This window comes from Amia ocellicauda, chromosome 22 (genome assembly GCF_036373705.1).
Source record: "Amia ocellicauda isolate fAmiCal2 chromosome 22, fAmiCal2.hap1, whole genome shotgun sequence".
NCBI classification, from domain to species: domain Eukaryota; kingdom Metazoa; phylum Chordata; class Actinopteri; order Amiiformes; family Amiidae; genus Amia; species Amia ocellicauda.
The window spans coordinates 22,555,613-22,578,716 of NC_089871.1; the positions used below are offsets into that span (position 1 = coordinate 22,555,613).

Consider the following 23,104-nt stretch of genomic DNA (forward strand, 5'->3'; position numbering starts at 1 on the left):
ACTTATTATACTTGATTTGCAAACTCTGCATTTAACATTTAAATAAATGTTTACCTATGTTAACATAAGATTCTATTTAAATCTGTGGGGAAACAAAACATGAAAAATTTGTAATTTATTTTACATTTTGTCACACTTCAATCTTCAGTTTAAAAAAAAGACGAGGACATTTTTTACTTGCATACAATAACAGTTGGATTCAGTTCCATATGATCATAACGAAAATCATCACTAGAATATTTTTCAACTCTTGAGTCCCAACCTTAATTGAATAATTGACTTGGTCAATTGATCAGTAGTGTTACAAAAATTATGATTTGAAGGAGGACGTTTATAAATACCTGGATTGGACTGCCCTCTTACTCTCTCCACCACTCACCTTGTTGTTGGGATTCCCAAATGTCTTCTGCCAAGCCTCCCATTGGGAATCCAGTGCAGCGTCTCTGCATGTGATTGAGTGTAGGTAATAAGCCACAGACGCCAAGAGATAAACAGCTTTCATGTTGAACTCTGCTGGCAAAGAAGAGGGAGACAATGACACAATACGTCTTTCACCTGTAGCTTTGTATTACAACAGCCCATATACAGTGTTCTACTATATTAAAAGGAGCACTACCAAAAAAGTGGAGGAAAACACCTTAGTCAGTAATATAAATATTGGGCATTCTACAAGAGCCTCTTTATAACTGTGAAAGGTAACACTTTACAATAATGGACACCAATGTAAAAAATCTAATTTGATAGGAATGCACAGTGGCACAGCGAATCAATAATATGTTTATTTGATAATGGTAATAAAATAATCTAAAGCAACAGATGACAGAGATACAGAAGATCTCCCCTAAAGGAAGGTTCTGAGTCCCAAGCATAAATGCTGCGGTCATTTATAGGTCGAGTCCTTGAGATGGAACAAAGAAAATGTCCAAAAGTCCACATATGGGAATAATTGAAAGAATCAATTAATATTAATTAAATACTGCTTAATTTGCAAGTCATACAGATTATATTAGAATATAAGAAGAAGAACATAAGAAAGTTTACAATCGGGACGAGGCCATTTGACCCATTATGCTCGTTTGGTGTTCATTAATAACTAAGTCATCCAAGGATATTGTCCAGTCTATTTTTAATGTTCCAAAATTTTCAGCTTCAACCACGATGCTGGGGAGTTTGTTCCAGATTGAGACAACATTATTATCTTCTGAATAATCTACAATATAGATCATGAATAAATACGATGGCCCTCTGTCATGCCCTTTGGTACAATTCCATCTAACCCCTTCTGTGAACTCTCAGAAACAACAGGAAGGTTTATCAATTAAGCCATGTTTATCTCATTCCTTGAAAGTATAAAGGCAAGGAACATTAAATGTTATGGGAAACAACTGTCTCTGTCTGCTACAGAATTCTAAAGACACAGAAAGAAAGGCAGCTACACACAGGCCCTCTATAAGCCTCTAATACTTGTATTAGTTACCAAATAATTTGCTTGCACCCATAAAACACTGAGTTTTGGTACAAGTTCTCCATATATCTAATTCAGAATCGCATAATAAAAAATCTTGAGATATGACAGAGCTGCAAAAAAGAGCATCAACTACATATGTTCCAAATCCTCCAGTTAGTGTTCACATCAAAGCCACAAAGACAAGTGTGAAAAGACCCCTAGTATTTGAGTCCTGTATGCCCTCACCAGTAGCAGATGCCTGGGTATCAGAGTTACCAAGAGTCCAGTGTTTGATTCTTCTTTCAAGCGTAGGTGAGCCTCTTCCTAGTGGAGTATCATCTACATTTTTCTGACCCTTATATACCATTTGGACAGAGAAAGGGGAAGTGGTATACCAGTAAAATTACAGATTCTGGTAAAAAAACTAGACCACAACTTTATCTGTCACACTTTGGAGTATAGAGGTGGGGTTAGACTTCTTTAATCAGCCAAGAAACCTCAGGTTGAAGCAATCTGGGAATTCTTTAACTATGTTTACTGTTTTTGTTCACCACACTTACTGACTGCATTTCTCCTCCTTCTGATCCAGAGAAGATAAGAACCTGCCATCTCAGGACATTTGTGGTTGCAAATATGAGTCTGTTTACCTACTGGAAGGAAAGGAATGATTAATTTAATTGGCAGGATAGTGGGATTCAGTCAGAGAAAGCTGATTAGCTAGCTCTGAAGGTTGGGAGGTTACTGCTGAATACATTTAGCAAATGCTGAGTTGGGTAATGGAAAGAGGGAGTTGAAGTATTGCTATTGGCATTTAGGTTATGCCATAAAAGGGACATACTTGGGCCAAGCTAAAAAAAATGCAAGGAAAAAAAAAAAAGTTAGCAGCTTGTTGAATAAGTGCCTTGGAATTTGTAGTTGAGCTTAATAAACATAGATAGACGTCCTGTTCTTTTTTCTGTGATTTGGAATACAGAAATCACCGACATATTACTATTAAAATCCTTGGTACTTATGCTTTGTTTTGTCTTCATTTTTAAAGTTTTTGTGTGTGTCCAGTTTAAAGTTATAAATTAATTCTCTGCCGGAAAAACTAAAGTGACTGCTTGCAGGCAACCTATCCAATGTATGAATTCATTGTGATCAGAGAGAACATTTGATAGATTTTAGACACAAAAACTGAGGTTTTGATGTTCAATTACATCTTCCCCAGAGTAGGTTATGGTATTTGTAAATTACATTTTAAAATGTATGTTAAGATTACATCAATAGCAGTTAATAACTACATCAATAATGCTTTTATAGGTTGTTATTCACCATCTAAAATAATGTTAAGATAGCTTATTTACTCCTATAGATGTAAGCTTTTAATAGAGTGTAATCAAAAATCCTATACCTAAAACAATTATGGTAAGGCTTAAAATAGGAGAGATGTAATGGAGTTTGAGGTTGTCAAGTCAGCCAAGCCTGTAATGATCAACAGGTTAAAGGGGCGATCACATAGGGAAAGCAATCACTCCCACCCCAAAAGAATGCCTCACAAAAATTATTACAAAAATTACAAATTACAAAAATTCGCAATCTGAAATATAAGAAATTTTACTTTTGGAAATAGAGTTTTAGCATTGAGGTTAGGTTTAGGTTTAGGTTTTATGTCAAAAGAGAAAAAAGACACAAGATAGTTAATGTATGAAAACCCAGCCTGCTTCCTTCTTGGACAAATACTGTTAAGTTGTTTCTTCTCCTCTTCAGGGGAGAGTGTTTTGGGCATCTGCCCAGTCGTCAGTGACCTCTGAACCTTGATGAAGGTCACACTTCCATTAACAAGGAGATCTGCTGGAAACCACAAAGTAAGATGTAGGCTTGCAATGTTTGTCTACATTCCTTGCCCCCTTTTTCCTCTCAAGTCTAGGCTTATTCTTATATTTTGCTAATGCCATAAATAACTAAAGGAACTTGTGAATACAGAGTTTGGGGAACTACCCAGGTAAGTGAGGTGTCTTCATTAATTCAGCTTTGCATAAAAACCTATTCATATACTTACAAATCTCAGTGAACGTTTAAAGCGACATTTGAGGCCAGTTTGCTTTAAGTCTGGGACGGCTGCCAAGCAATTTCCTTCAGATGCAGAAATGGAAACTGAAACTCACACAGCTTTCAGCTAACCATGCTCGGAACAGTCTCCTCTATTTTTTTTATTATTATTCACTGCTCCACACCCCACTGCCACCCCAACTGTCATAACTCAAGTGAAGTTTGCAATCTTTTCGTTTAATGGGAGAGGGGCAATATTAACAACAGAAACATCTGGCAAGCTGCTCTGTTGCTATTACTATCCAGAACACGACAGTTTTGCTTTCTGTATATCCGAAAGCACTCACAGCTTAACACGCACACCCCTTTCCTGTCCTGTTGCTTCATAATTCAAGGGGAAGTACTTTTAAGCAAAACATTCTGTTCTCTCTCATATAGACAGGACTGCAGAGCTATTTGGCATTTTATTCGCTGTGTGGACAACACAGTTGTCTTCTATATTCCCTTCAGGATGACTAACTCAAAATGTTTACAGGTCTTTTGTACTGGTTCATAGTCTCTATTGGTGTCATCATACACCTGGCCACCTCCAGCACCATGCAACGGGTGAAGCAGTGTAAGGCAGATCTGGAGGCTCATGAGCAGTGGAAGGAGAAGGAGAAATACTATGAGAAACAATTGCAGGAAAGCAAGGAGAAACAGAGGCAGCTACAGGAGGCTATTGCCAAAGACGATCAGGAGAACAAAGCTTCACTATTCAAGTATCAGCAAGAAGGGGTAAGTTTTGTGACTCTGGCTCCCACATTTTGGACAGTCAAGACTCACCCTGTCTGTCTTTCTCTCTCTCTCTCTCTCGATTACAGTGTCTCTGCTTTCTATTGCATGCCTGCTGATTAGCTTTTTTGTTTGTTTTGCTTAGTTTTGTTTTTAATCACATTTCAAAAATCAGCATCTTCCCTTTCCAAGAAAGATGACTTAGGGAAGGGAAGGGAGGCTTGTATTGTGAGTAAGTTTTGCTGTCGGAATGAAAAGGAGTTTTAGTGTTCTCCCAGATACATTATATAAAAGCCTTAATCCTTAAGTTTGATATATTATTATTATTTATTTATTTATTTTATTATTATTATTATTATTTAAATTTAAAAAATACTTCAAAAGACCTTAAAAGATGACTATGACAAATGTTGTAACATCTGATAATAATACTCTATCTGCTGCTATAAAAACTGTGGGGGAACTTGGGGAAGTGTCCTAATAATGATGCATTTAATTAGATAAGTAGCTTGCACACAGTTTGCCCCCAACTGCGTTCTAATGAGAGGGTTTCAAGTTATGGAGATTTCCCCCATATGTGGTTGTAATAGTATCCTGATAATGTCTGAATTGAAGTGCAGGTGATGATGTGCTTGCCTTGTCTTTAATATTCAGAAAAATAGCCAGGCAGGTATTTGTCTCATCAAGAACTAAAAAGGACTACGACTACGACTACTACGACTACTACTACTACTTATAATAATAACAACAATAATAATAATAATAATAATAATAATAATAATAATAATAATTCACAGTTTGAGAAGTGAGAAGAATATTTGCATACACAGTAAATTAATTGAATTAACTCCAACAGTGTTAAAATTAACTCTAAAAAAGTGTTTATATAATCCACACTCTCCAGAGTAAAATTAACACTTTCAACCGAGTTGGCATTTTTACACTGCTGCAGAGTTAAAAGCTCTGCTCTCAGGGAGTTAAATAAGCAACTCTTATAAGTGTTTATTTTATTTTATTTAACACTGCACTACTCTCACCAGTGTTAACTCTGTTACTCCATTAAATTGTTAAACCCATTTACTCCTGTATGCTTTTATCAATCAAACGAAAACTAGCATTACCACTAGATTTGCTTCTATACACTCTGGATGATCAGAAATGTGTGCATGTGTATAATTGATACTGTGTATTAAAATCTAGCAGTCATTTGTTAGAGAGAGAGAGAGAGAGATAATATATATATATTGGTTTACAATGTACTTTTCTGTAAATAAATACCCAGACCCAATCAAACACACAAATTGTTTTATTGGTGTAAGTATTTTACATTTCAATAATAAAAACAATCAAAACAAATTTTAATACTTTAAAAAAAAATTAAAAATCAATTCTTAAAATCACAAAACATATGAACTCAAATAAACAAGTGCACAAAACAATAAAACAAACTAGTGATTAAAGCAAAAACTGCAAACCAACAAAAAAGGTCAAATACATTGAAATTAACTGAAAATGCACCGGACAAATCAAAAAACAAATAAAATGATAAAAATAAAAAACAAACCAAAACAGTCCGATGCATTTAAAATCAAAATCCTAACGGCCAATGTATTTGACAAACGAAAAAAACAGAACAAAACTAACCAAAACACCCAAACAACTAGTGCTTTAAAAACAACTAAATCTTTAAAAACAGTTAAAATTCTTTTTTTTTTTTAAAGTCATTTTTAAAAACCTATCTTTTCATAAAAAGGTTAAAAGATCTTGGACTCGGGCTCCAGCAGGGGGAGATGGCCGTCCCCGGAGGTGGGTCCCATCATGGGATCCTGAGCTCCCCCAGATCTTGTATCTGCCAGTTCTTAAAGGCTTCCTCCTTGCCCCTCTGATGGACCTCCAGATTGACATAATCCCTAATAAATACCATGCCCCTCCGCGCGATGACAATTGGGTCCAGCTCCTGGTTGTTGAACAGACAGATGTTCCGTCCCTCCCACAGGGCCTGTTTCACTGCGCAGACGACACGCCACCAGCACCTCAGGGTGGAAGATGTCAATCCCCTGGCTGGACCATATAGGATCTGCTGGGCGGTCGCCCGCACAGGAACGGCAAACCTGTGGAGGAACGGAAAAAACAGGAGCCAGACCCTGCAGGCGGAGGGGCAATCCCTAAAGATATGAGCCTCCGTCTCCTTCCCCAGGCAACCCTTGTAGGGGCAGATGTCATAAGGGGCTAGGCCCCTTCTGTGCATGAACACTCGGATGGGGAGACACCGACTCACAGCCATCCAGGAGACATCTTTCTGCGTAGCGTTAGCCCAGATAAACCGTCAGGTTTTGGGAGGGAAATCTTCTATCCGGCTGGTCTCCTGGGTAGATCTCATCTGGCTACAGATGGTCTTATAATCCCAGGAGGCCAGCATGACTTTATGGAGGCCTACTTCGAGCGCAAAGGCTCGGAGCGCCCTGTAGAACGGCGGGGGATCCCACGAGTGCGGCCTGGTGTTAACCATGGCGCAGAGGCCGAATGGTCTCAGGCTGCTGGCAAAATAAAAGCGGTTCATAAAACTCACTTTCTTGCCAGCAGCCTGGATGTTCTTGACCACGTAGGCCAGCCCCTGCGCCTTTATCAGCCGCACAACGTCCGGGACCCCCCTGCCTCAATCCAGGGTACCCTTCACCATTTGCACTCTTTTCAGCCTCTCCATTTTGCTCCCCCAGACAAACCGAAATATATTCCTGGTCACTAGTTTTGCGACGACCTTGTCTGGGGGGAAGATCATTCCGCAGAGTTCAAAGTCCTCCACGAACACAGCGAGGTCCCTGCTGGATCTATCGTTGTGGGGCTTACTCCGGTCTACATCCCTCAGAGCACAGTTGAAATCACCTGAAATGATAACCGGTAAGGTGCCGATCAGGAGCGGGCGTAGCTGAGGGAGAAAGAGGACTCTCTCTCTCTGGCTGGTGGGGGCATAGACATTGACCAGCCTCAATACAGCCCCCTTGTATTTAAGGTCGAGGCTGGCCAACCTGCCCGCCTCTATCACCCTAAATTTTTTAACTTCTATGAATGGGTTCTTCAGGAGTACGGCAATCCCGTCCGCTCGGGACACGTTGGACCCCAACCAGAAGGATTCGCCTAGGGTCCAAGTGTCCCAGAGATCTTTATACTCTTTTTGGAACGGGATGCCGCACACAAACTGGTCAGGTATATACAAGTAATGCTTACAAGCACCACCACAAACTGATAAATAGCCAAACATTCTGGTTTGGGGTTGACTCAAAGACATCAAAGTTAAATCTGACAACACAAATATAAATACATTGGAGGGTAAAGATAAACTTTACCCTCAAACACTCAAACAATAATTAATGTACAATAATTAACATTTATACAATTATTAAGAAAAAAATAAAAGCAAAAAACAACAATTATTCAGGAAACTACCACAATGCATTGTGGGTATGGTAAATTCTTTGGTTTTAGACCAGTACAGTGTAAAATCAACACTCTTTAATTTGACACCAAGTATTAATACTGACTCTCAAGATGTTTTAACTCTCAAAGTGTCAATTGAATCTTTTTAGTGTTGAAACAACACTGATTTTAAGACTATATTATTAACACTGGGATTTCAATACTACAGATTTTGCTGTGTAGTGAACATGTTTTGTGGCAGCCAGATAACCTTATCCTCTGTTCAATTTGCAGTATCTGAACTTCCTTTATTTAAATAATTAATACAGTGCCTTACAGTCATTTCCAGGGTAACTACCACTACAGTATTTGTTAAAATTAATATTTGTTATGAGGTAAAACAGTGCTGCAGTGTAATGAAGTATGAAATGTTTTCTATAATTTTGGTTAAATTTTTTTTAACTTATTCTTTGGAATGCTTTATTGTGGACACGTGACCATAGACTGATAGTATAAAACATTGGATTCATATAGTGTGCTGTCCGGACTGCTTTATCGTTTATGCATTAATGGAAGGGGTCAATTCTGTTGAGATTCCTTGTAAAGACAACTCCTCCTGGTACTATGATACAATGCCTTGTTTTATTTTAGAAGAACGTTCTGTCCCTTTTTGTGAAGTTTAAAGCCTGGGCCATCTCTATACAGAGTGATAAGTTATTTTTATGTAGCACTAAGTTTTATTAATCCATGTTTTCCATGAGATGGGTAGCCAGGTGAACAGCATAGACACCTCATACAGATCCAAGTTAGACTGACAGACAGGCGACACCAGTGTCATTTGCTGGAGCAGATCCACAGGAATCCTTAAAAAAGAGACGGGTATGATCACCCCCATCCCCCCGGTCAGACACAAGCACCGTCATCGTCAGCATCCCCCCACCCCCCTCTCCCCCCAGCTCTGACACCGGCACTGTCAGCACCCCCTCCCCCACGCTCTGACACCGCAACCATCAGAACACCCCCCTCTGCTCTGACACCAGCACCATCAGTACCCCAATCCTCTAAATCTGGTGACACAAACTAATGGATTTGTTATCTGTCACTCATTTGAATTAGTGTCCACACCATCAACTTAATTTCCTCTAATGTTTCCTTCCTCTTGTGCTTGCAAATCTTTATTTTGCCCCTGCAATGATGAGTCAAAAGGTCAAATTAAAATGAAATTTAATTGAAATTAAAATGGAAAATACATGAATCCTGGGTGATCGTTTCACAGTGGTACAGCGCCTGTCACAAGGTTGGGGTAACTGAGATATTTGAGTTAGGTGTAGTAGGTGATTAGGTTGGGTTTAACACTCATGAAAATTTACCCCAGAAAATGTGCACAGCAAAGTGGCAGTATCTCTAGGGTACAACATGTGCCACGTAAGACTTCTGCTTTTCCATGGTTTGTTACATTAATGATTATATTGTGATTTCACTTTTGACAAAGCTTTCTTGACATTGTTAGATACTGCAAGATAAGGGAATGAGGGAACAAGTGTGCGATTTGGGACACAACCTTGTTCCCTCATTCCCTTCCCTTGCGGGGCGGAAGTACTACGGTAGCTATCTTAAGCGCTGTCCCAAACCCTTAGGGAATGAGTGAAGGGAGCCTAATCGAGACGTTTGTGCCCTTCAATGCTCCCTTCAGCGTAGTGTACAAAAGACCGCACTTATGTGGAAGTGTTTAGCGCTGAAGTCCCAGAACTCTGTGCGTTAAAGGCGGAGACAAGTCAACTGGGAAAATATAGCAGCGGCAGTGCATATAAATGTAATGTTAGCTAGACAGTTCAAGGAAATAATATATATAATAATATACACTCACCTAAAGGATTATTAGGAACACCATACTAATACTGTGTTTGACCCCCTTTCGCCTTCAGAACTGCCTTAATTCTACGTGGCATTGATTCAACAAGGTGCTGAAAGCATTCTTTAGAAATGTTGGCCCATATTGATAGGATAGCATCTTGCAGTTGATGGAGATTTGTGGGATGCACATCCAGGGCACGAAGCTCCCGTTCCACCACATCCCAAAGATGCTCTATTGGGTTGAGATCTGGTGACTGTGGGGGCCAGTTTAGTACAGTGAACTCATTGTCATGTTCAAGAAACCAATTTGAAATGATTCGACCTTTGTGACATGGTGCATTATCCTGCTGGAAGTAGCCATCAGAGGATGGGTACATGGTGGTCATAAAGGGATGGACATGGTCAGAAACAATGCTCAGGTAGGCCGTGGAATTTAAACGATGCCCAATTGGCACTAAGGGGCCTAAAGTGTGCCAAGAAAACATCCCCCACACCATTACACCACCACCACCAGCCTGCACAGTGCTAACAAGGCATGATGGATCCATGTTCTCATTCTGTTTACGCCAAATTCTGACTATACCATCTGAATGTCTCAACAGAAATCGAGACTCATCAGACCAGGCAACATTTTTCCAGTCTTCAACTGTCCAATTTTGGTGAGCTTGTGCAAATTGTAGCCTCTTTTTCCTATTTGTAGTGGAGATGAGTGGTACCCGGTGGGGTCTTCTGCTGTTGTAGCCCATCCGCCTCAAGGTTGTACGTGTTGTGGCTTCACAAATGCTTTGCTGCATACCTCGGTTGTAACGAGTGGTTATTTCAGTCAAAGTTGCTCTTCTATCAGCTTGAATCAGTCGGCCCATTCTCCTCTGACCTCTAGCATCAACAAGGCATTTTCGCCCACAGGACTGCCGCATACTGGATGTTTTTCCCTTTTCACACCATTCTTTGTAAACCCTAGAAATGGTTGTGCGTGAAAATCCCAGTAACTGAGCAGATTGTGAAATACTCAGACCGGCCCGTCTGGCACCAACAACCATGCCACGCTCAAAATTGCTTAAATCACCTTTCTTTCCCATTCAGACATTCAGTTTGGAGTTCAGGAGATTGTCTTGACCAGGACCACACCCCTAAATGCATTGAAGCAACTGCCATGTGATTGGTTGGTTAGATAATTGCATTAATGAGAAATTGAACAGGTGTTCCTAATAATCCTTTAGGTGAGTGTATAATAACAAGGAGTCTTGTCAAGGAAATAATATATATAGATAAAATACAATGATTATATAATCATGAGTTAAATATACGATTAGAAAGTTAAACCAAAAATTGTTTTGGAAACTGTCATTTAATTAATTACTGAAGTAGTATCCTATAAAACTAGGAGGTGATATTAACGAACAGTGTATTTCAAAATTATTATTATTATTATTATTACTATTTTAATTAAATACAAATACAAGAAAAGACTACGTAGGTACTTTTTCAGACAAAGGCAAAGGCGCTGAATGGTGACGCTGAAGTGAGTCCCATTGAGCGCTTTTAGCTTCACCTACACCCTACACCCTCCTCACTCAAGTGCACACTCGGTGACGTCAGCACAACGTCACGCAAAGTGTACACTTGTCGAAGGGTGTAGGAAGCAAGTGTGCGATTTGTGACGCAGCCCTGGTGTTCAGTTAGTCAGTGAGTTGATTGATCGCAAATTCCCGGTTCGGCGTCTCTGAACACACTCTGGACTGCAGCAAGAGCGGCACTTTGCACTCGTCAAAAACCCAACACAAAAACAGGTATTCGGTTTTCCTGATTTCTATACATAAGCAGCTAATATGTGCATCGTTTGTCGTGTGGACAGATGCCAACCTCGCCTCTAAAATATAAAAGTGCACACACGCAACCGGGCGGTCACGGTGCCATAGCTTGTGTTCACCTAGAAACTCCTACATCAGCGATGGAAACAAATGATTTCCAATGCAGACGCGTATTTCTAGCATCGACACATCAAGAGCTGTGCTCCTCACCCGTTACGATCGCGGAGACCCAGCGACACAGATCTGTGATTGATCATCACCAGAAACCGCGTCTGGTTGCATATATAATGTCGGTCGATGTGTGATTGATTTTTCGCTGGTGATGTTTGAGTCCAAATCTGCCTGATTTCAAGGAGATTTTGTGCTGTTTTTTTTTTTTTACTTCGAAATGACTCAGAATCGCGCATTTCAGATCTCCAATTTTCAAAATCTTCTGGGGGAGGACCCCAGACCCCCGCCCTCAATCACTCAATCGTCTTGGCCCTCATTTTTCAACACTAATTTTAAATACTTGAATCTATTAACACACAAAATGCTTGAAAGCTTCTATTATGTTTATCTATATGACTACAATAATCTTTAACAAATTAAAATGTAAGTGGTCTGAAACCGTTTTAATACTAATATATACAAGTATTTAAACATTTTATTTTGGTACTTTGTCAAATTAATGTACTAAATATAAGCAACAGGGTAAATTCACGGAATTGTGTGTGTGTGTGTTGGAAAGGGGCATTAAGGTGTGACCCCCGATGTCTGGACCTTGACTATACCTTGACCAAGAAATTTGGACCCTGACACAAAATAATTGACTACCCCTGTTGTAAATGCTTGCTGATCAAGTGTACCATAGTATAGCCCTGTTGCTCCATTCTCTGTGTTCTGCATTTTTTATAACTGTATAGCTCTTTTACTTGTGAATTGTATTCTATATATATTGGCATACTACTTTACCCTTTATACAGTTGTATATGCATAATCTTGGGAAAAGGCATCAGCCAAATAACAACAACAACAATAATAATAATAATAATAATAATAATAATAATAATAATAATAATAATAGTATATATTAAAGAAACAGTTTGTGTTACATGTCCCATGCTGATCTCTTAGATTTTCTAAAATGTATTGGCAGTGAATGCGTTATGCATGACTTCCTCCCACTACATTGTTTAATCTTGCACTTTCACATACTGGAGAGAACTTTTGAAAATATGCCGATTTCCTATTACCAAGGACATTTTCACAGATGCCAAAAGTATGCCATTTCTGACAGCGTCAAATAGTGCTGTGAAACATTCCTTAGCTTTGTGATTTCAAGGCAACAAATAACTGGAAAACCTTAAGTAGTGTCATGCTGTAATGACTGATTTAGGAGTTGCTCCTACCAGACATGGGGCCAGATTAAATCAAAACTTTGACCCACCCGCTAACAGAAAACTACAAACCTGTACATCATAGTGGTTACATTTATGATTAGAAGAAAGTGTCATCTTACTACAAATGCAGTTGCAACTGAGTACAGTTCTGTAGTTTTCTATTAGCGGGTGGGTCAAAGTTTTGATTTAATCTGGCCCATGGACTGGTATTCAAACGTAAGTTCTGTGTATTATAATGATGAGGATGATGATGATGATTCTTCTTCTTCTTCTTCTTCTTCTTCTTCTTCTTCTTCTTCTTCTTCTTCTGTAATATTTAACAATACATGTTTTAATAGAAGTAGACTTCACAATATTTTAAAGTATTACCAGATAAGTTACACATATGCAAAAGTTACAAATCATAAGGCTGAGAGAAACAAACAAAGAAAGAAAGAAAGCAGAACATCTAAACTGAAAAACTAAGGCTAAATATATATTTTATGTTGCAACATGTTCAGCATTTCTGTCCAGAAGAGCAATTGCGGGAGTGTGCAATCTAGTTTGATACTGTAATTCAGTATGAAAGTTAAACAACTGAAATAGATTTTTATTTAGCACAGATATGAGAGAATCTTACATTTACACTTAGTGACATTGTTTATTCACACCATTGCTCTGAATTGTTTTATTTTAGATACATATATACATATTATGCTATAGATGACCGACTTACAAATCACCTCTGTGATTGCCAACAAGGGTTTTGCCACCAAGTACTAAGTACCAAGGGGTCAAATACTTATTTCACTCATTAACCTGCAAATCAATTTATAACTTTTTTTATAACATGTACCTTCAAATCTTGGGTGAGAACCTCCTTCCCTCAGCCAGGGCATTGAAAATGGGTCATGGATGGGTATTCCAGCATGACAATGACCCAAAACACACAGCCAAGGCAACAAAGGAGTGGCTCAAGACGAAGCACATTAAGGTCCTGGAGTGGCCTAGCCAGTCTCCAGACCTTAATCCCATAGAAAATCTGTGGAGGGAGCTGAAGGTTCGAGTTGCCAAACGTCAGCCTCGAAACCTTAATTACTTGGAGAGGATCTGCAAAGAGGAGTGGGACAAAATCCCTCCTGAGATGTGTGCAAACCTGGTGGCCAACTACAAGAAACGTCTGACCTCTGTGATTGCCAACAAGGGTTTTGCCACCAAGTACTAAGTCGAAGGGGTCAAATACTTATTTCCCTCATTAACATGCAAATCAATGTATAACTTTTTTGAAATACGTTTTTCGAGATTTTTTGGTTGTTATTCTGTCTCTCACTGTTAAAATACACCTACCATTAAAATTATAGACTGATAATTTTTTGTCAGTGGGCAAACGTACAAAATCAGCAGGGGATCAAATACTTTTTTCCCTCACTGTACAATAGTTAGTTAATTAGTTAGTTAGGTAGAAATAAATTGTGAAATTACATTTTGAAAAGATATAATGGGATATATTGTAAAATGTATTGTAGGCTATATTTCAGTATTTGACAGGTATATAAAGTATATGTAAATAAATAATAATAAGTACTGATAAATAGTTATATATTCATAATTGTACATTCTAACATTTATTTAATTATATTTTCATTTATATGTTTTTTCTCCCACACATTTTCTGATTTTGCCCCCCCCCCACACAGGCTTCCCCCTTTTATGGAATGTTTGAGTTTAAATTTGAATACATTTTCTTTTTCTTTTTTTCAGATCAGATCATTTTACTGCAGCTCAACCTATCCATGAAATCACAGGAGCTGGAGTCACTCGTTGAGCAGCACAGAGCAAATGTGAGCAGCCTCGAGGCTACTTAAAACAAGCTAAACATGTGTGAGAAGATCAAAGTGAAGCAACAGGCAAAGATGTGAGTACTATGTGTGTGCGATTTCCCAAAACTTTTCTACTGCAATGAAGCCAGCAACATCAAACCAATCGTTGAGGGCCACAATGCAATAGGTTTCCTAGATCTCCTCAGTTCACTACCTGCATTAGACACAAAAATGTGTACATTTTGTAAACTTTGTTTCCTAAGTGTTCATTTTCATAAGATTTGGCAGGACCGTACTAAGGCTTTGATGAATGGAGTGTAATAATGTATTTACAGTGCCTTGCAAAGGTATTCATCCCCCTTGGTGTTTTTCCTATTTTGTTGCATTTCAACCTGTAGTTTAAATGGATTTTTATTTGGATTTCATGTAATGGACATACACAAAATAGTCCAAATTGGTGAAGTGAAATGAAAAAAATAACTTATTTAAAAAAATTAAAAAAAATTAAAAACAAAAAAGAGGTGTGTGCATATGTATTCACTCCCTTTGCTATGAAGCCCCTAAATAAGATCTGGTGCCACCATTTACCTTCAGAAGTCACATAATTAGTTAAATGAAGTCCACCTGTGTGCAATCTTAGTGTCACATGATCTGTCACATGATCTCAGTATATATACAAGTGTTACAAGTGCTATATATACACGTGTATATATAAGTGTTCTGAAATGCCCCAGAGTCTGCAACACCACTGAGCAAGGGACACCACCAAGAAAGTGGCACCATGAAGACCAAGGAGCTCTCCAAACAGGTCAGGGACAAAGTTGTGCTGAAGTACAGATCAGGTTTGGGTTATAAAAAAATATCTGAAACTTTGAACATCCCAAGGCGCACCATTAAATCCATTATTAAAAATTGAATGAATATTGGCACCACAACAAACCTGCCAGTCACAGACCAGGCAAGGAGGGCATTAATCAGAGAGGCAACAAAGAGACCAAAGATAACCCTGAAGGTGCTGCAGAGCACCACAGCAGAGATTGTAGTATCTGTCCATAGGACCACTTTAAGCCGTACACTCCACAGACTTGGGCTTTACGGAAGAGTGGCCGGAAGAAAATTGCTTAAATTAAAAGTAAGCAAACATGTTTGCTGTTCGCAAAAAGGCATGTGGGAGACTCCCCAAACATATGGATATTGAAGGTACTCTGGCCAGATGAGACTAAAATTGAGCTTTTTAGCCATCAAGTGTAAATCATACAACCTTATTTTGGCAAATATATACAGAAATGCATATACCTTCCTAACTGAGAAATTTAGGCTTGTGTTAATGGACTTAAGGAGACAGCTTTGAAGTTCCGTGTTTTATGACAGGCCTGTGCTCACCAAAGTACGACCGATAACACGTCCATGCTGCAGACCCCCCCAGCTGACAAATGGGCTGCCATGCCCGTCTCCACAGAGACCAGCATCACATTCCAATTGAAGATTTATTTTTTGAAACTCAGACATTCAAGGTACTTTATATATTCCATAGACCAGAGCAACAAACCCAAATATAAACTACATGCTAATAACAGAAGTGTTACCCAGCTTCTTCCTCAGTTTTATAACAAACAATAAAAGGTGACTTAAAACGAAGTTAATGACACTTAAGTAATTCTACCACAGAACCAAAACATGCTCAAGCCATGTTTGGTCTTAAAGGAAAGAGCATTAGCTAAAACAACCATTGGACCATTTATATTTCACATACAATGCAACAGTAACATTTAGTAAGATAATTATTCACACATCCTAATTTATCCTCCACTTACATGGGCATCAGACCAGCCACCCTGGAATTCCAAGAAGACTCAAATTTAACATTACAGAGAAAGAAGATCTGGCTTGTTTGGTATCAACTGCTTTGAGGGAATTTAAAATGTATTTGATAGAAGTAAAACTTGACAGTATAGAGAGTTAGAAACTCTAGGTAACATTTGAACCATTTTTCACATTCCTCAAAGCCATCACACCCCCAATACACATTCTGTAGGAGTCAAGGGAGAGGAATGGCAAAGACTACTTCGATTTGAATTTCAATTTTTTTACCCCAAACCTAACCAATCTAAGAAATTTGGAAGGAAAGAGATTAGAATCTCTTTGTCTAAAATGTATGAAAACAGAAAGCTAAAACTAGCAATTTGGAGTGGCACAATTGGGAGTGGTACAATTTGGAGTGGAGTGGAACAACCTGGGAGAAGAAACCAAGGAGACAAAATCCAGGAAGACTGAACGGAACCAAAACCAGAACTTCTCCACCAAAAACCTGAAAGCTTTGCAACCGTCCTCAAGTGGAAGCAGTCTGCCAGCCCTCCCCACTATCGAGTGTCTGCATAACTGAATCTCAGTAAACCACACAGGTAGTATATTTCATGTACTAGTCATAATTAGGTCAATCACAATTACATAAAACCTAGTTGTGTATAGGATCTACATTGTAGTAACGGCTAGTGTAATCATAATACTTGTTTGTTATTTTACATGTTTTGTGCTTCAAATCAAAACTCGAGTATCTTCTCTCCCTGTCACTTTTAATACACTGCTAAAAAAAAATAAGGGAGCATGTAATCATCACAGTATAAGACCAAGTCAATTAATCTTAAGTGATATCAGTCTGTCCAGTTAGGAAGCCTAAGCGATTGTGAATCAATGTCACCTGTTTTGGTGCAAATGAAAGTGACAACAGGTGCACTGTAGAGGCAACAGCAAGACAACCCCTAAAAAGGAAATGGTTTTGCATGTGGTGGCCACAGAAAATTGCTCTCTCCTTATCCTTCCTGACTGATTCTTCTCTAGTTTTGCATTTTGCTAGTATCCTTGTCACTACTGGTAGCATGAGGCGGTACCTGCAGCCCATTCAGGTTGCACAGGTAGTCCAGCTCCTCCAGGATGGCACATCCATACGTGCCATCACAAGAAGGTTTGCTGTGTCTCCCAGTACAGTCTCAAGAGCATGGAGGAGATACCAAGAGATGGGCTGTTACACAAGGAAAGCTGGACAGGGCTGTAGAAGGGCATCAACCCAGCAGCAGGACCGGTATCTGCTCCTTTGTGCGAGGAGGAACAGGAGGAGCACTGCCAGAGCTCTACAAAATGACCTCCTTCAGGCTACTGGTGTGCCTGTTTCTGACCAAACTGTCAGAAACAGACTCCATGAGAGTGGCATGAGGTTCCTGACGTCCTCTAGTGGAACCTGTGCTCACAGCCCAGCACCATGCAGCTCGATTGGCATTCGCCAGAGAACACCAGAATTGGCAGGTCTGCCATTGGCATCCCGTTCTCTTCACAGATGAGAGCAGGTTCGCACTGAGCACATGTGACAGACGTGAAAGAGTCTGGAGACGCCGTGGTGAACGTTATACTGCCTGCAACATCATCCAGGATGACCGGTTTGGCGGTGGGTCAGTGATGGTCTGGGGAGGCATATCCTTGGAGGGTCGTACAGACCTCCATGTGCTAGCCAACGGTACCCTGACTGCTGTTAGGTACCGAGATGAAATTCTCAGACCCATTGTCAGACCTTACACTAGCGCAGTTGGCCCTGGGTTCCAAGGCAATGCCCGTCCTCATGTGGCCAGTGTGTGTAGGCAGTTCCTGGATGACTAAGGCATTGATGCCATTGACTGGCCTTCAAGTTCCCCAGACCTGACTCCAGTTGAGAACCTTTGGGACATTATGTATCGGTGCATCCGAAGCCGCCAAGTAGCTCTCCTTCCATTCTCGTGCTCGCTCTGCACAGCGTCAAGGTTCCCGCGCTGATGACGTGTGATTGTCTGCGCGAATAAGTTGTGGGGGTATGCAAATATAGTTTGACAGACAGGAAGGACATCCTATCATTACATGCAATGATTGGTCAATCATAATTTAGTCCTGTCCCTTCCATAGAAGATATATATATATATATATATATATTTTTTTTACATTTAGACCACTTCAGGTATTGATTGTAATCAGGATGTTAAGAGACTTTCAACCAGTATAACAAAAAATGTTTCTGGAAAAGATTGCACACCCTACCTTTAATTTTATTGAGCGGTGTATTATCCACCCTGCTTGTCTGTATCCTATCTTTGCAAATACATGTTGTCTATTTACATTTTTAATAAACCTATAAGCCTCAAGTAGATCAACCTCACTGCTAATCTGAATTCATATTAGTAAAGTATTGTGGTAACTTGCATATCAACCCAGTCTCGATTTCAGAGAACTTGACTGCAGTGGGTTGTATGTGTGGGGGTCACTAGGACTTCATTCAGCAATTATTATTTCTTCTGATATTTGATACCAAATAAAAATGAAAACTTACAATAACTGTAATGAAAAATTAAAACAAGTTGTCCATTGCAACATTTTGGCTGTATCTTATCAGATCAGCACCCTTTAATTTCTTTAAACTATTTACACAAGAAAAATGCTATGTCTGGTGCAAACCCAACACCTGTCATCACCCCGAGAACACCATCCCCACAGTGAAGCATGGTGGTGGCAGCATCATGCTGTGGGGGTGTTTTTCATTGACAGGGACTGGGAAACTGGTCAGAATTGAAGGAATGATGGATGGCGCTAAATACAGGGAAATTCTTGAGGGAAACCTGTTTCAGTCTTCCAGAGATTTGAGACTGGGATGGAGGTTCACCTTCCAGCAGAACAATGACACTAAGCATACTGCTAAAGCAACACTCAATGGTTTAACATTTACAGGACACGTTCGTGAAGTGCAGATGTCCGCAGTCATGCGCAGATCTGCGATGCTCCACCAATGGGATCATTGGATTCCTGCAGATCTGTGCAATACTGCGGAAATCTGCGCAACAATAACACGACCACAAACTGCTGTTGCTGTTTGTGTTCGTGTGTCGGACAAACACACTAAGCGCAGAGAAAAGAGGATGGCCGTGAGAGCTGCAGCTGAGCACCAGTCACAGCTCTATCCATTCCACAGAGTGAGCAGCCCATTGTAGGGATCGATATTTAGCGCAGAGCTGGTCAATTACAGATACTAATTGGTATTTGAAAATATTATTTTCCCTGTATTAGAGTATTTTAAATAACCTGCGCCAAAACAACCATTGGTAGTTGAAGTATTTTAATAAATACGTATGAAAATCTTCTTTTCTCTTCTTCAGTCAGCTCGACTCTCATTGGCTGCTGATGACGTCACTCTCCACGATCGGTGCCGATCGAGTCGTAAATATGAAACAGGTTTAATAAAATCGTAGCGGCTCCGACCAGCTTACGATCGGATCAGAGGACAGCGACGCATCAGCCCGTCTCTCACTACACGAGCATCGGCGGCGGGACGCGCCCGACAAGGCTGCTTGTCACGATCAGGGCTGATCTGTCGTGAGGGCTAAATCGGGCTCAAATCGGGCTTAAAATCGTGTAGTGTGACCCTTCATTAATGGGAGGACGTGAGACCGAACGGGATTGTGACTAAATTGAACTACATGAATGTGTAAATTAACCATTTAAATAAATAAATAAATAAATAAATAATAAACACTTATTGAAGAGTATTATTAAGCTAATAGCCAATTGCCAGGATACAGCTCTGCAATTAAATACATCAGTAACTAGGGCTACCATATGGCTCCAGATAATTGTATAGGGACGCTTTGAGACTTCCAAATTCCACCTAAACTGAAAAGTATATTTACCTATAACTTGCATTAGCTAAACCTTTGCTTAGATTAATCCTGTGCTGGAATTGCTACAGAACACAGGGATGTTGCTTTGATTTGTATTTACATACTGGCTAATTAAATATTAAGAAAGTAAATAGCAACCGGTTGCATTTAATTCTTAGTATAATACAATGAATTGCTGTTGATGGTAATAGCACCATTATTCATTTTAGTTAAATGGTTAATTTACACATTATTGTAGTTCAATTTAATCCCAATTGTCCACAAACATCGAGAGCGATGTATCAAAATGACAGAAATGGGAAACTAGGCGAGCTCTTGGAAAATGTCTTTGCCGCCACAGAATCCTATTTCCGCCTCAGGACCCTGTTTCCACCACGCGTTTTCTAAATGTCGCTGCTGTTTCTCTGGGATGTCGGTGCTGTTTTTAATGCCGCTGTCATTTTTCAGATGTTTCCACCCCTTTCTCTCCACTGGTTGCTGACGTTTTTTCAAAGTTACCGCCCCTCTCTCTCCTGGTTGCAGCAACGCATTTTTCTGACGCTGCTGACGTGTTTCAAATGTTACCAGCCCTTTCTCTTCTGTGGTTGCTGCAACGTCATTTTAACGAGTTTGATTTGCTTTTGCACACCTCAGATTCCGTAGTTTCTGTCAAGAAGGTTTTTTTAGCCAGTGTTGGAGGACAGAAATACAGGTTACAATGCCAAGTCAAGAAAAACAAAGCCTAAAAGTACTTACACTCGAGAGGAATTTCAACAGCTTGTATTAATCAGTCAGGACAATGAGTCTGACAATTCCTCACTGTTCACATTCTGAAGACAATCATGGTAGGCATCCCTTATGAGACTGACATTTTGCTGGACCATATAATAATTAATAATTTTCTCTGCTCCATAGGCAAGAGTATATGAAAGAAATCAAAGAGCTCAACATTCTGATTTCTCCAGCACACAGACCTGAGCCCTATCACTTCATCGTTGCCTGGTGCATTTCCATCTTGCTGATGCCTCAACTTCAATACTGGTGAGTATTAATGAGATAATGGTTCTTCATCCCTGGTGCTGAAGATCCATGGGAGCTTTATGCTAATGTTCTTACATAAAGCAAATCACTGTTCAATAGACAACAACGCATGATCTTTAACCACTGACAGCACCTATATCTGATTACACCCATGCCTATTTGAAATAAGTCAAGGGTTTGTTTTACCTACACGGTTTATGTAAGTGCAATTCTGACAGACTCCCTGGTCCGTTTTGACTTTTCTGGTCAAGTCAAGTGAGTTCCAGTTTGCCTGTGTTTTGATGGTTGGTTTGTTTTCTTTGCTTTTATAGGAAAGTGTGATGCAGGGAGCTTGGATTGCAAGACAACCACGCGGTGCTCTGCAGTGTGATCCTATTCTCCATGCGGACCATGGCTGAAATAAGACACAATAGCTTATAAATTCATATTTTGAGATTATATTATTTTGTCCAGTATATCTAGTATATCCCACTATCAAGAACTGCAGGGTCGCCTGATATAACAGCTTTGTATTGTAGTCCTTGGGATTAACAGTCCAATAGGTTTTGAAACGGTCTTTAGATTACCAGCAATTTAAGAATTAGAAACTGTTGTTAGGTTGGTTCAATAATGTCAATAATAACCTGATCCAGGTAGTTAAATACTCACACAAAACGAAACTGCACCATCTACTGTAATATAGGCTACCAAAAGCTATACAGCTATTTTCTAAACTTGCATTAATTTAGATGATTAAGAAAATGTATGTGCCACTCCTATAGGAAGTCAAGATAGGAAGCAAACTAAAGATTATTTGAATGGCAATATAATCAATTTAAGTCCTTTTCAATGGTGGAGATACAACAATGCATAACACTGGTTGAGCTATGTCACTTTAAAAATCTCATATATCTATTTAAATGTACTGTAAGTACACCAACTAATCTTTAATTACATAACTAATTTCTGTAGTATGTTGTATTGCCCACAATACATCCACAGCGTTACAAACCAAATTGATACATCAATAGCAAATTAGTTGATTCTTCCAATCTTAATATGGTGCTGAGGAGAAAGCTACTGTATACATTTAAAAGTAAAGTATGAGCTTGTTGAAAATGTTTTTACAGAACTGCTTGGAAAATGGAACCAAAAATGTATTATTCTGCTTTGAAATGTATTACAAGTAGGATACTTATTTGTTCTATTCAATGATTTTCATTGCATGTATTTAATTCCATTTGCAATTTATTTTCTATAGCATCTCACCATGGTGCACATGCGGTCCAAGAGCTTCACAGAGTCCAAAGACATTGTGACAATGAGCTGACTGCACAAGAGTAATACAACTAAAACTACAGTAACATGCTGTACTAAAGATAATATAATCAAATGCAGTGATTTACTTGCTTTTTTTAAGGGTGTAGTATTTATTCTAACATATTTACTTTGGCAAATGGGGGGAAATACACACTTTGACAGCTACAATAAATATTTTAATAATCATTTGTTGCTGCATATTTATTCTCAGTGTTTATGGACTTGAAATAGTGTACTGGTGTATTAGTACATGCTAGAAAGATATGTGTATACTACCAAACACCAGTATATATTAAGTAACAATTATAATATCAGTGGCCACTTGGAACCATACAAGTTACTGACAATTAAAACACATGTATATTTCACAGCTGGCCAATCCAAATCTGATAGGCTATACATGTATATTGCATTTAAAGTAACTAAATACATGCACAAATGTCTGTCTTTGCCCTATTAATCAACCCATTGATCTCAGTTATCAGGAGATGGATGAAAGCCAGAAAACCCCACAAAGGAGTGTTGTAAATACTACCTGACAGGAGTTGTAAGAAAAGGTATATTCAAGCTGGGAAGAGAAAGC

General features: G+C 39.2%; 1 long non-coding RNA gene across 1 annotated transcript; it reads left to right on the forward strand.

The window, feature by feature from the left end:
- Positions 1-3,763: 3,763 nt before the first annotated feature.
- On the forward strand, positions 3,764-22,707 carry LOC136718115 (uncharacterized). Its single transcript, XR_010805260.1, has 4 exons — positions 3,764-4,255; positions 14,454-14,607; positions 21,097-21,222; positions 21,534-22,707. It is a non-coding gene; the product is annotated as an uncharacterized LOC136718115 (long non-coding RNA).
- Positions 22,708-23,104: the final 397 nt, after the last annotated feature.